The 15,000-nt window shown below is 40.0% G+C and overlaps 1 long non-coding RNA gene across 1 annotated transcript in view; it reads right to left on the minus strand.

The window, feature by feature from the left end:
* The window catches only part of LOC135093512 (uncharacterized), a 66,232-nt gene extending 60,047 nt beyond the window's left edge, over positions 1–6,185 (minus strand). The window contains exon 1 of the long non-coding RNA XR_010263404.1: positions 6,095–6,185. This is a non-coding gene — a long non-coding RNA (uncharacterized LOC135093512). The remainder of the gene's footprint in view (positions 1–6,094) is intronic.
* Between the last annotated feature and the right edge of the window lie 8,815 nt (positions 6,186–15,000).

The following is a 15,000-nucleotide window of genomic DNA, read 5'->3' on the forward strand; positions in this document are numbered from 1 at the left end:
GCTTCTCATCCCCCCCCCCACCGGTCTGATCAGTGGTAAGGGGCATGGTAGGTGGTTCATGGGACTTCGTAAACACCTGAGAGAGGGTTCCCTGGTTCGACCTCTGAATCATCAGCGATAGAAGATCAGGGCGTGCGTCGATTACAGCGGTAGATGGCGTGTGTGGGGGTGGTTAGTGTGTGTGTGTGTGTGTGTGTGTGTGTGTGTGTGTGTGTGTGTGTAGATTAGGTGTAGTTATACAAGCATGTGGAAGTTGGCAAGCTATACAGAGAGAGAGAGAGAGAGAGAGAGAGAGAGAGAGAGAGAGAGAGAGAGAGAGAGAGAGAGAGAGAGAGAGAGAGAGAGAGAGAGAGAGAGAGAGAGAGAGAGAGAGAGAGAGAGAGAGAGAGAGAGAGAGAGACTGAAAAAAAGGATAGGAACAGAATACAACACTTAAAAATAAAGGAAACAGGAAAACAAAAATATAGGATACTTAAGGAATACAGGACTTAACACACTATACACCTCCAATCAGTAAAAGACACAGGTGAAGGGGCCTAACCTAACCTAACCTAACCTAACCTAACCTAACCTAAACTAAACTAACCCAGCCTGACTAACCTAACCTAACCAACAGCTCCCTCCTGGACAGTCTCCCCTTTATAAATATCACTGCTTCTTCAAAAATTAATGTTATCTAGTAATTTAATATGTTCCAGTCTATTAACCACGACATATTAACATGAGGGATATTAAAATGTGATATTACATTAATTTTGAAAAGGTAGTAATATTTATCAAAAATTTAGCACAATTTCATTAAAACGCCGTTGTAGCTTTAATAGACGAAAGAAACCGGATGTAAAAGCGAGAAAAAAATATGAAAATCTTCCCTTTAAATTACGTATTCTCAAACGGCGAAATTACAAGCTGTCCTGAGAATATTGGGTTTTCAAGGGTGTTCTTTATGTTTCTTGAGACAGTTTAACGAATACTCTCTATCTTCATTGGTTAGAAAAGGAAATATATCTACGGGAATTCAAGCTTTGGGTTCTTCTTGTGATTGTTATCAAAGGTCAAAGAGATGATTGGTCTGGATCTCATGCGTGTTTCGCCAATGATAGTCTTTCTTAAACTATCACTAGAATTGTGGAAACATCAAAGAAAACTCTAACTTTCATTACAGCCTGTTAAACTGTTACTCGAATCATGAAAACACCAACTTTCACTACACTCTGTTAAACTATCACTCAAATCATGAAAACATCAATGAAAACTTTAACAACTTTCGCTACACCCTGTTATAAGTCAAGGGAGACACGGAAACCTTTGAAAATAGAGCATAATCATTATTGCCTATCACTTTAGTATAGTTAAGAGCCTTCAGTTAAATTTTATAATAATTCCTTAACCCTTTAGCCTCTACACACTAAATAACTCGTGACAGTTTAACAAAAAGGTATAAATCAATACCCTTAAAAAAAAAAAAAATTATTTACTCCGTCACTTTCCCATTAGTGTTGTCTCTCGCAAACTCACAATCCAAACCTGCTGCAGACCAATTAGTTGGGGTAAAGAGAAAGCCACGCCAGTCAAGGGATTAAGACCCCAAACCTGCGTCCTTTAGAAACATAAAAAGAAAGAAAGAAAAAAAAAAAGAAAAAAAAAGCGATTTACTACCCGTGTTGGTTTTGACTTCAGACATTTAAGGCTGAGTGGTTTTGCTTCTTCATGCAGAGCTTCAGGAAAATCAACAAGACCCACAGTGACTCAGCGGAAGATTCACCACCGTCGCCTGAGTCAAGGACGGTGGCGGCGCTGACACTGGCGCAGTGACTCGCCGCGCCGCCGCTCAGTACCACGACGGCAGTTTCATAAAGTGTCGCAGCAAAAACTCAACTCTCGCTGTAGTGGATTGCCTCAAAGGAACCTCGAGGCTGCAGAACTCCCACGATTTCTTTTATAGGATTTTAATTTTCGCTTCTTTTTCAGCTCCATGCTCTAACTTCCTATGATTTTTTATATGATTCTTATTCCTACTCCCTCTTCAACTCCGCCTTTCTTTTTATAGGACTGCAATTTCTACTCCTTCTTGAACTCCCATTATTTTCATACGATTATTATTTCTACTCTTATATTCCCATCTCACTCCCCATTCTTTTCTATAAGCCACTGGTTTCTACTCCCATCACAACTACCTTTCCTTTACTCCTTCCCCTTTTTCTTTCGCAGTACCGTTCCTCTCCTTACAGTCACTCATACTCCCACCAACATTGCTACTTTCACTCCACCGTCTGCTACTTAATTCTATACCAACTACTGTTCTCACTCCCAAATCTACTCCTATCCACACAATCCCACAACTACTGCCACTCACCCTCTAACACTCCCACTGCTACCCTAACTCCTAAACCTCGCTTCTCCTACTGCTAATTCAACTTCCATTAACACTTTCTTATTCCAGCCCCAAATTTCACTTCCTTTGTCACTCATACTCCCGTTATTACTCCTACTGCTACTGCCACTCACGCCAAATCTCGCTGCCTGTTTCACTCCCTACCCCAACTTCAAAATACCATTCCTACTGCCAATTCTAATCTCACAGCTACTCCTACTTGTAACCAACTCTCACTGTCATGTTAGCTCCATCACCAGAACAATACGTGTTACAGCCGCTGGACGACCAAAGTGGGTGGCGGCAAGACTCCGGAGCGCCGAGGCAAAACGCTACAGGCATTCTGGGTAAAAACGCGCACCGCAGTCTTCCACGAACCCCGAGAAGCGAGGATCCTGTCAGCTGTCGACTTCCCGGACGTGAACTGAGAGCTAATTTAACGTAACTTAACCTAACCTAACCTAACCTAACTTAACGTAACTTAACCTAATCTAACCTAACTTAACGTAACTTAACCTAATCTAACCTAACTTAACGTAACTTAACCTAATCTAACCTAACCTAACTTAACGTAACTTAACCTAATCTAACCTAACCTAACCTAACGTAACTTAACCTAATCTAACCTAACCTAACTTAACGTAACTTAACCTAATCTAACCTAACCTAACTTAACGTAACTTAACCTAATCTAACCTAACTTAACGTAACTTAACCTAACCTAACCTAACCTAACTTAACGTAACAACCTAACTTAACCTTACTTAACAGAAGGCTGCACGATTTTTGTGAGTGTGGCAGAAGGCGGTAGTATATATTATAAGGAAGATTCTGTTTTATTTTGTCCACCTCTCTAATACAAAAGTTAAATAGCATTCTCAATCATTCATCCCTTTCTCTGGTAAACTCTGGATCTCCATGCCTGCTTCTGTATTCCCTCACTCCTGTGACTTAAACTCTCACGGCGGAGCTTTCAAGACACATCTTCCAATTCTGAATGATATTTTTTGACCTTTATTAACGGACTGACACTCTCAATGGACCTTTTCTAGCACTCTTGTTACCCTTGGCCAGCGCCTTTCTTACATTCAAAATAAGTAATGAAAGAACAAAAATAATAGCAGGTCACTTCACTCTCTCATCTGCAGCCCCGTTCAGTGTCACTATTCTTGTTAATGAGTGCGGTGAGAAATAGTAAGGGTAGCGAAAATGACAGTAGTATTAGTATTAGTAGTAGTAGTAGTAGTAGTAGTGATTAATAATTAGCAGTACTGGCAATGACAATAATAATAATAATAATAATAATGATAATAATAATAATAATAATAATAATAATAATAATAATAATGGTGATGATGATGATGATGATGATGACGATGATGATAATAATAATAATAATAATGATAATAATAATAATAATAATAATAATAATAATAATAATAATAATAATAATGATAATAATGACGAAGAAGAAGAAGAAGAAGAAGAAGAAGAAGAAGAAGAAGAAGAAGGAGAAGAAGAAGAAAGAAAAACAGGACCAGAAATGAAAAGAGAAAGTAAAGATAAAAACACGGAAGAATGAAAAGGAAAGACAAGACGAACGAGGCTTGATCGGCAGAACTGAAGCAATAAAACAAGACAAAATATTAAGACGAAACTCAACACTATTACAACACGGAGACCAACCACTACCACCACCACCACCACCACCACCACCATCACCACCACCACCACCATCACCACCCCCACCACCGCCGCCAACATGGACCACCGTGAACCAGCGCCGCCGGAACGTGAGTCGCAGTTTATCGGCCGCTCTTGGTTGAGTTATCTTAGAAATGAAATACTGTGCATCTATCTTTCGTTTGTATTGAGAAAAAAAATGAAGGATTTCCGATTTTTATTACTTATGATATTAGTGATTGTTTGTTGTTATTATTGTTGTTGTTCAGTTTGGTACAAAAGTCGACAGCATTTCGGACTGGTATTTCCTCACAGCCGGCTGGCCACATTTGCTTTACTAAAATGTGAATAATTGTGCATCTATTCAAATTTTGCGGGGCACAAAAATAGCTTGATTCTGACTTTTTTTCCTTAAAGGCAGTCCATAATGATCTGGGTTTAATTATAATATGAATAACCATATACCTACAATTCGTTTCTTTAGACATAAATATACCATGACAATATTTGTTTTTTTTATTAAATTGATTCCACCATGCGAGGTAAAAATTAAACAAACTGAAACACTTGCCAGAACCTTGAATGTGATGTGTTGTGCGTCCTCCCAACTAGTCAGCCTTAATAAAGAAAAATAAATAAATAAATGAACAGCCTCGTGTGTGTTTTTCCCTCTAACTATGTATAATCCTTGTTAAACTAGCACTGGAATCATAAAAATCCAAATAATAATCCACTTTGGCCTCCTTGAAGTGCTGGAAAGGATGTGATGATGAACACGAAACTTAAAGACTCAATTCGATTCTTTCTTGTGTTCTTATGGCAGCTTCTGGAAAGGACACCCGCTCTCTCATCGCCCACACCAGCGGCACGCCACCTTGATGAGGCAGTGACTTCAATTACTCTATTACCTCTTTACCCCGCCCGGCAGCCAATCAGAGAGACGGAACATGGCACGTGTTTCCCGCAGGCTTTTCACTCCGACACCACCACCCTTCCATCTCCCTCTCCCATGACCCTTAACTCTTTCACCGGCATGGCTTCTCAAATCTAATGAAATAGTCTGGCGTAGAAAAAAAAAAAATATCGGTTGTGCAAACTTTCACGGCCTGTAGTTTTATATTTCCCGCAGTGAAAAGAGTTCAGGGCCACTGGAAATTAATATTGTGCCAAACTTAGTCAAAAGCGTGACGTTGAAGCCACACGTGAAGCAAAGGAGATGGAATGACAAAGTGACAGCAGCACCAAGGCTCAGACCAGCATTCTGAAACGCTTTGCTCCCTCTCCCATGGTTATTTTCAAGGCCACAGAGATGATTAGCCGGGTTCTGAAAAGCGTTTCTCTAGTTAATAGCGTAGAAATCTTGTTAATAAGTCAATAGAACCATAAAAACGCCCTTGAAAACCCCAGAGCCTTTTGAATGCAGTGGAGGTGCGGCGCAGAAGGGTTTCAGAATATCGCCCTCAGTGTCGCCTCAACCACGGAGGGAGGAGCACGTCAGCTTTACTCTCCGTTGGGAACTTGATAAGACAATGATGATAGAGAAAAGACACTAAGAGGCATTACAGTGGGTGTCCCCAGACGAGGATGATAGATAAAAGAAACTAAATAGGCATTACAGGTATTCCCAGGTTGAGTTCTGTTTATCCCTCAGTCCCTTCCCTCCAGCCAGGTGTGTGAAGGTGACAATTAATTGATGCAGGTGTGGCGCTCCCTGGTGGCACACAGGTACAGGAAAGGTGAGATAAAGTTTAGTACTTCGGTTCTCAATGATTGTGGAGCGGAGACTAAAAGGGTTTATAGTAGTCCAAATAAAAACAACAACAACAACAACAACAACAACAACATAAGAGATGAGAAGAACAAAGACAAGGATAATATAAACCAACCCTTTCTTAGTAAACAAAACCAAATAAAAATAAAAATAAATAAATACATAAATAAATAAATAGATAAATAAATAAAAAAAAAGCACACTCAGTCAACACAACACAACACACATAAAAGACCCACCAGAACATTATATAAGATACCACATACCTCCAGCAAGCCATCACCATCACCAGAAGTGTCACATCAAAGGGAGAAAAGATGTGTGTTGGGTTCTCATGTTCCTTGACTTACCAACCTGAAGGCAATGAAAACATCAGCGATATGTCACTGGCTAAGAAAAAAAAACAAAAAGGATATGATTCTAATATGTATAGTTGAAATATTAGCAAAAGTGGTGATGGCTTTAGTAGTAATGGTACTGGTGGTGGTGGTCGTAGTGGTATAAATAATAATAGCTATACATGATAAAACAATAATCATAAAAAAAAAAAACAGCATTTTCAATTATCCATCCCTTTCTCTGGTAAACTCTGGAACTTCCTGCCTGCTTCTGTATTTCCTCATTCCTGTGACTTAAACTCTTTCACGAAGGACGTTTCAAGACACACTCCAATTCTCAATGATCCTTTTTTTATCCTTTATTTACGGATTGGCACTCTCAATGGGCCTTTTTTTTTTTTTCGCAACAACACAGTTCAGTCAGAGAACCAGCTCGGTCATAATCTTAATAATAAACTCATAAAATATAGATATGTATGTACAGTCCAGGAAATAAGTAATGTAACTAGTATCAGATTATATTCCCTATGATAGCTACACCCCCTTATAGATACATTACACAAAACAAGAAGAAAGACAAACATATAATCAAAAAAAAAAAAAATAGAAATGTAAAAAAAAATAAAAACATCTACGTACAGAAATAAAAAAAATAAATAAATAATTCTCGGGGCTTCAAATACAAAATTCTAAAAGAAAACACTGGATAAAACTACACTGAAAAACGCTTTGGCTATCAATACCACGAAGAGATAAAAGCAGTGAACACCAAGTCAAAAAAAAACAAAAAACAGAAAAGTAAACATGATAAAAAATGAACAACAAAAGCATACGAGCAACACTGGAGATGAAATTATTCTTTGGAACATGATGAACTTGCTGGAGAGAGAGAGAGAGAGAGAGAGAGAGAGAGAGAGAGAGAGAGAGAGAGAGAGAGAGAGAGAGAGAGAGAGAGAGAGAGAGAGAGAGAGAGAGAGAGAGAGAGAGACTGTGTGTATTCCAAGGTATGTACGGAAGAAAAGAGAAAGGAAGGAGAAAAAATTAAACTAGTGAAAATAAACGATCAAAAAAAAAACAAGAACAAAAAAATATAAGTAAAAGTTTAAAATGAACATGAGAAAACAAGAAATATAAAAAAAAAACAAAGAAAAATTAACCAGAGAGAGAGAGAGAGAGAGAGAGAGAGAGAGAGAGAGAGAGAGAGAGAGAGTGAGAGGAGAGAGAGAGAGAGACGAGAAAACGAATTAAAAGCGTAAACAAAATACGAGACGAAACTAAACTGAAAACATGCAAATTGGACAACAACGTGACAGGAACATGACTCGGAATTAAGACAAATTACAAACTTCTCCATTACGCAACCCGGGTCTAGGAGGCGAGAATATCGTGTTTCGAGGAGTGGGGGGAGAGAGAGAGAGAGAGAGAGAGAGAGAGAGAGAGAGAGAGAGAGAGAGAGAGAGAGAGAGAGAGAGAGAGAGAGAGAGAGAGAGAAGGGAAGGAAAGGAGGCTGGGAGGGAGGAGAGGAGGGAAGGAGTGAACGGAAGGGAAAGGGGAAGGAGATAAGGATTTTTTGGGGAGAGAGAGAGAGAGAGAGAGAGAGAGAGAGAGAGAGAGAGAGAGAGAGAGAGAGAGAGAGAGAGAGAGAGAGAGAGAGAGAGAGAGAGAGAGAGAGAGAGAGAGAGATTCACAGATGTATAGGAGAAAAGAAAACAAAGATAAAAATAAAGACAACACGAGTGAAAAATGTGAAAAAAAAAGAATGACAACATTTATGAGAAAACCCTTGAAAAGAAAACGAGGAAGAGTTTAATATAAAAAAAAATAACGAAAAATTACCATCAGAGAAAGAGAGAGAGAGAGAGAGAGAGGGAGGGAGAGAGAGAGAGAGAAAAATGTAGAGGACACCATGTATGCAAAGAGTGTATGAGGGGAGTGACGTAGAGAGAGAGGCATGAGAGAGGCAGGGGAGTGAGGGAGAAGGAAGGGTGTGCAAGAGAGTATGATGATGTGGGAGAGTGTGGGAGGAGAGAAGTGAGTGATATAGAGGTGGTAGAAAATGGCGTGCAAGGTTAGAGAGAGAGAGAGAGAGAGAGAGAGAGAGAGAGAGAGAGAGAGAGAGAGAGAGAGAGAGAGAGAGAGAGAGAGAGAGAGAGAGAGAACACAGAAAACACACACACACACACACACACACACACACACACACACACACACACACACACACACACACACACACACACACACACACACAGCGAAAGACAACTAGACGGACAGACAGACAGACAGACGGACAGACAGGTGCCGTATAACCTTGCACAGTAAAAGGAAAAGAAGTAAATAAAAGAAAAATGCATATACAGGAAAACAAAAAAAAGAAATAATAAAAAATAAAGCAAAAAATTGACTATACAAAAAATAAATAAAGAAAGAAAAAGAAATTCGCCATAAGCCACAGAAAACTTGAAAATATGAACCCGCCTCAGACTTTTAAGATAAAATGGAGGAAAAAAATGAGGAAAATCTAACAAATGACAAATAAATCAGAGCGTTAAAGACTATTATTAAGTGTTACTCTGCATTTCATCTCAACAGTAATCTGGAGGAGGAGGAGGAGGAGGAGGAGGAGAGAAGAATGTGCTAAGGGATGAAGGAAGGATAAGTAAGAGAAGAGAAGAAATAGAAAGAAGGAGAATGTAGAGAGATAAAAAAAAAAGACTTAAAAAAGATCCCAAAAAAACAACAATACCACCACCACCACCACCACCACCACCACCACCACCAACAACAACAACAACAACAACAACAACAACAACAACGAGAAGACAGAAAAAGAGAGGGAAGGAAAATGAATAATATAAGAAAACAAGGACAAGGAAGATAAAGCAGAAGAGTAAGAAGAAGAAGAAGAAGAAGAGGCATCAGAAGAAGAGGAGAAAAAGGAGGAGGAGAAGAAGAGATTTACCTGGACGATACAAGAGGCAAATCAGCGTATGAGGGATCGCTCCTAATTACAGGTAGTCAAGAGGTGGCCTGTAGCCGAGGCTCCTGTGGGTCACCTGAGAGTCACCTGCCCTGCTTACCTCGTTGCCTGAGTGCTTGCCAGGGCCAGACAGACGGCTAGACAGCGATAGATGGATAAGAGTACATGCTAACAAGATATGCTAACCAGATAAGAATGAATATAAAGAGAGAGAGATAATGTTGGTAGACAGATAGATAAATGGGCAGACAGTGATAGATAGATAAAAGTACATGCTAACAAAAAGATAAGCAGACTAGATAAGGATAGATGTAGATATAGAGAGATGGAGATAATAATGGTAGATGAAGAGGCAGATAGATAGACGCAGTGGTTGATAGACAGATAGACGGTCAGACAGCGATAGATAGATGAAAGGACATGGTAAAAACAAGGATATACAAACTACATAAGGATAGATATAAATAGAGATGGAGAAAATACCAGTAAATAGATAGAGGGGGAGTATATTGGTAGATACACGGAAGAGTAGATAGATAGATAAACTTCCAAATAGCGATAGACAATTAAATTACAGACTAACACAAAAATATGCAAACTTGAATCGTAAATTCGAAATGGAGAAAATGTTGGTAGATAAAATATTAATAAAGGGGAATATGAATGAGAGGTTGGACAGACAGACAGGTAGATGGATAAATAGATAGATAAATGGATGGATAGATAACAAGGGCACTAAGGGGATAGATATTGCTTTAATGAATGTGTGAAGAGGTATACAAAACGGAAATTAGACCTAGATAAAGAAGAATAGAATGAAAAGAAGGACAGATAATATTAAACATGGTGCATTCAAAAGATACAAACGAAAATAAAGAAAAGAAATAATAAAGGAAAAAAAAAAGGGGGATGTATAATGAACTAACTGATAAGGAAGCTAAAATAAATACAAAAATATAAAACAAGCCCAAAAAAATCGTTAGGCACATTATGAAACACACACACACACACACACACACACACACACACACACACACACACACACACACACACACACACACACACACACACACACACACATGCCCACCATAAATAACACTGCACGAGGGTGTGAGGGTGGGGGTGGGTGAACAATGGAGGAGGAGGAGGAGGAGGAAGAGGAGGAGGAGGAGGAGGAGATGGTGAATGATGTGACAGATTGAGAAGGAGCGGACTATAATGAAAGAAAGAGAGAGGGAGAAGAAAAAAAGATATAAAAAATTATAGAGAAGAGAGAGAGAGAAACAAAGAAAAGAGAGAAAGATCGATGGCCAGAAAAAAAAAATCACTGAATCATTAAAAAAGGATAAATACAGATAATTGGTGTAAACAGAGGGAGAAAGAGAGAAGGAGAGGGATAACAATGGACGGAGAGAAGGACAAAGAAATAGGACACATGTATCTCTCTCTCTCTCTCTCTCTCTCTCTCTCTCTCTCTCTCTCTCACTCTCTCTCTCTCTCTCTCTCTCTCTCCACGCCCAGCTGTCAGCGTCCTCACTTAAGAAAGAGACGCAAAAAAGATATATGTTTACTCCGTCACATAGAAGAAACAACCGTGCCACTCACAGAGAGAGAGAGAGAGAGAGAGAGAGAGAGAGAGAGAGAGAGAGAGAGAGAGAGAGAGAGAGAGAGAGAGAGAGAGAGAGAGAGAGATGCTTGTGAATATATCGAAATACTTCACTTAAAAGCAAAAATAGTCAATGAAAAGTGGAAGAAAAAAAGTTAAAATGTGTATCTATGAAATAAAAAAGCACACGCCAATGAATAACACAGCAAAAATTATATGAACGAAACGAAAATTAACGTTAATGAAACTAATAGAGGACATAAAAACAACACTTGAACTGACATGCACACCAATTGGAAAGGCAGGCGCGCAAACACACACACACACACACACACACACACACACACACACCACACACACACACACACACACACACACACACACACACACTGACTCACCACCAAAAAACGCACCGAATTAGAAGAAGAAGAACAACAACAACAAGAACAAGAACAAGAACAACAAGAACAACAAGAACAAGAAGAACAAGAAGAACAAGAAGAAGAAGAAGAAGAAGAAGAAGAAGAAAGAAAGGAAAGAAAAAGAAAAAAAAAACAAGAAGAAGAACAAGAGAATGAGAAAGAAGAAGAAGAAGCAGAAGAAAAATACAGGAAGAAAAAAAAACTTACTCTTTTCCCATATCTTTCTTATCCGCCAATATTCCCTCGTCACCTGCCCTCACCCGAGCCTAAATCGGCGCTACCTGGGCGGGCGGCCTGACTCTGCTCTCCACCTCCCGAGGGCGCCAAGTAAACATAATCACTGAGGTATTTACAGCCGCCGTGCCTCATCCGCTGCGGGTCTTATCAGTGAGCAAAACACGTTATCATTCCCTTATACATCGGTGCCCGCCCTCGCCCTCCGCAGGTAACGACGAGGCGCGCCCCGTTCTTCAGGTAAACAAGTCTCGTGATTAAATTCCAGGTGAGGAGGTCTAGGTTTGAAGGGATGAATATTATGTGTTCATTGCCGGGTGTCCAGGAGGGGAGGAGCGGGGAACGCCAGCTTGTAATACAGACACTGCTGATAAGAAGCTGACGGGAAGAAGAGACGAGAAGAAACGTGAATAATAGACGAGAAACAGCGAGAAGAAAAAAAAAGGGGAGAAACGAGAAGCGACGAGAAGGGACGTGAAGGAAGAGACAAGAGACGAGGAGAGCAGACATGAAGAAGGGACGAGAAGAGACGAGAAGAAAAGACAAAAAGAAAAGACGAGAAGAGATGAGAAGAGACAAGAAGAGAGGTGAAGAAGAGACGAGAAGGAGACTAAAAATGACGAGAAGAGAAGTGAAGAAGAGACGAAAAAAGACGAGAACGAATATGAGGAAACGAGAAGAGCACCAGAACGAGACGCTGAAGACGAGAAGAGGATAAAGAGAAGAGAATGATGAAGACGAGAAAAAGACGATGAAGACGAAAAGAAGAGGATGAAGACGAGAAGAGGATGAAGACTAGAAAAAGAGGCTGATGACAAGAAGAAGATGAAGAGGAGGAGAAGAGGCTAACACGAAACAGGCCTTTAATAGAACAAAGACGAAACAAACACTTATCTATCAAACACCACACATTTAAACAGACTCCTGACACACACACACACACACACACACACACACATAAACTCCACCAACACCACCCACATCAAGAGGAGCAGCCTGAATGGAAGCCAGAACAAAGCAAACTGTTCATTAGGATTCACTATCAATATGTTCTAAAGTAATATTAAGTTACATTCCCCACTAGGAAGACCTCATCCAGATTATATTACGTAGTTTTTTTTTTCTCTCTCTCTCCCTTTATAAAGTAGAGGAATTTAAAGACAGCAATTTCTGGTCAACTCTGAAGCTCCCTGCCTACTTCTGCATTTCCGCCTTCCTTTGACTTGAATTCTTTTAGGGGTGAAATTTTAAGACATCCTCAAAATCTCATGATCCTTTTGGCCTTCCTTTAAGAACTGGTACCTCACCGGGCGTTTTTTTTTTTTTTTAGCTGTTTTTGTTGGCCTTATCAGTGTCCATCATAGAAAAAGGGACCTCTAACAGTCAAAAAACAGATTCCATTTTCTTTTTTTACTGACCAGAAAGACACAAACGGAACAGACCATAACGCGACCTCATCAGACCATAAGACCCAGAACAGCCACGAAACAGACAATGAAGGGACCTTTAGCAACCATACACAGGTTACGGAAAAGGTCTCTAATAGTCATGAACAGAAAGAAAAAACCCTAAACCAGTCCCAGTCAGACGCAAAAAGACCTAGAAAGACCCAACAAAGACGTGTCCTCCACTCTTCCTCCCCAATGCGACTGTAGGAGAAAGTGATCGTTTTTATTTACTTATTTTTATTTATTTATTTTTTTTTGGGGGGGGGTGGGAGGAGGAAGGGGAGTTAGTGTTTGGATTTTCATGTTACATTTTCTTGCAATAAAATAATACGTAGAGTGTGTAGCCCATCACTTCCAGCGGCCTTGTTTTGGTGTGTGTGTGTGTGTGTGTGTGTGTGTGTGTGTGTGTGTGTGTGTGTGTGTGTGTGTGTGTGTGTGTGTGTGTGTGTGTGTGTGTGTGTGTGTGTGTGTGTGTGTGTGTACCCAGAGAGAGATAAGTTAAAATAAATCTTTCTCCGTTTCTGTCTCTGTCAACCTGTCTGTACGTCTCTCTCTCTCTCTCTCTCTCTCTCTCTCTCTCTCTCTCTCTCTCTCTCTCTCTCTCTCTCTCTCTCTCTCTCTCTCTCTCTCTCTCTCTCCGCAGTGGTGTAGGTGTGCGCCTGTCTGTGTGTGGCCCTGCCCTCGCGCCGCCGCCACCCACCTCCTCCCTGGGGCCACGTACAACAAGATGATCATTACCTCCTTCATGTTATAAAATACTGCGGTGCGGACGTCCTCGATCATCCGCCACCGCCGCCACCACCGCCACCGCCGCCACCACCCGCGTCACCGGCCGGCGCTATCATGCAACACCACACCCGCCCTCAGGTCCGCTTATGAGTGCTTTAAAACTCAACCATCATCATCGTGTTGCTCTGAAAGGTTCGATAAGCCTCAGGAAAAACATACATTAAAGCAAACTTGTGTAAAGAAAGGATAGGTTACATGTTTCCTTTCGCTTTTTTTTTTTTTTTCGTTTTCCCTTTTTTTTCGTGTAATATTTTTCCTGCTTTTTTTTCTTTCTTTTTTTTTATCTGAGTTTGTGATTATCTCAGGAGTAGACAGGTAGGTCCGGATGATGATTTATCGACAGCACCTGCTCTCTCTCTCTCTCTCTCTCTCTCTCTCTCTCTCTCTCTCTCTCTCTCTCTCTCTCTCTCTCTCTCTCTCTCTCTCTCTCTCTCTCTTGCACTGTACTTTTTTTACTATCATCTCTTTTTCACTCAATTTATTATCCTCGTCACTTCTTCCTCCATCTCTCCTTAACTTTTTTTTCTTCCACCTATTCTTCTGTTTCTTCCTATCTCTCCTTTATCATTTTATACACGATCACATTCCATAGTATTTTTCCCTTATTCTCTCTCTCTCTCTCTCTCTCTCTCTCTCTCTCTCTCTCTCTCTCTCTCTCTCTCTCTCTCTCTCTCTCTCTGTTGCCCCTAGGCCTTAATAATTCCAGATAGGCATCTAATTCACCGGTGTACTATGCAAATACAAGGGAAGAAAGGCATAAGCAACACTCTTCTCCGGGACACAGAGAATTGCAAACAACTGGAATGTGGCTACGGATTTTTCTTTTCTTTTTTCTTTTCTTTCTTTTTTTGTGTGTGTGTGTGTGGTTAGCGAGACTTTCCGGAAGATCTGAGGTTGTAATATATTTTGTTTGTTTGTTTGTTTGTTTGTTTGTTTGTGGTCTGCGAAACTTCTTCCCGTAAGGTTTGAGGCCACAATGTTTTTTTTTTGCTTGTTTGCTTTATTTTTTTTTATTTTGTTAATTTGTTTACTTTTTATTTGTATTCTTATTAATTTTTTTTTTATTTCTTTTGTTTTTGTTTTGTTTTCTGTTTGTCCTAATTTTGTTTTCATTATTCTTTTTCTGGCGTCCGAGACTTTGAGGAAGGTTTGTTTTTTTTGTTTTTTCTTTGCATTTGTTGTTTTATTTGTCTCTGTGTGTCATCAGCGAAAATTTCCGGAAAGTTTAAGGCCACACCAATTTTTTAAAGCGAAGGATTAACACCGGAAAGACGAAACTTTGAAAACACTAGATTTTTCGACCGAGGGAGAGGCAAGCGAGTGAGGAGTGAGCGAGTAGGTGAGTGAATGAAGAAGTT

The sequence above is a fragment of the Scylla paramamosain genome, chromosome 43 (genome assembly GCF_035594125.1).
Source record: "Scylla paramamosain isolate STU-SP2022 chromosome 43, ASM3559412v1, whole genome shotgun sequence".
Taxonomy (NCBI): domain Eukaryota; kingdom Metazoa; phylum Arthropoda; class Malacostraca; order Decapoda; family Portunidae; genus Scylla; species Scylla paramamosain.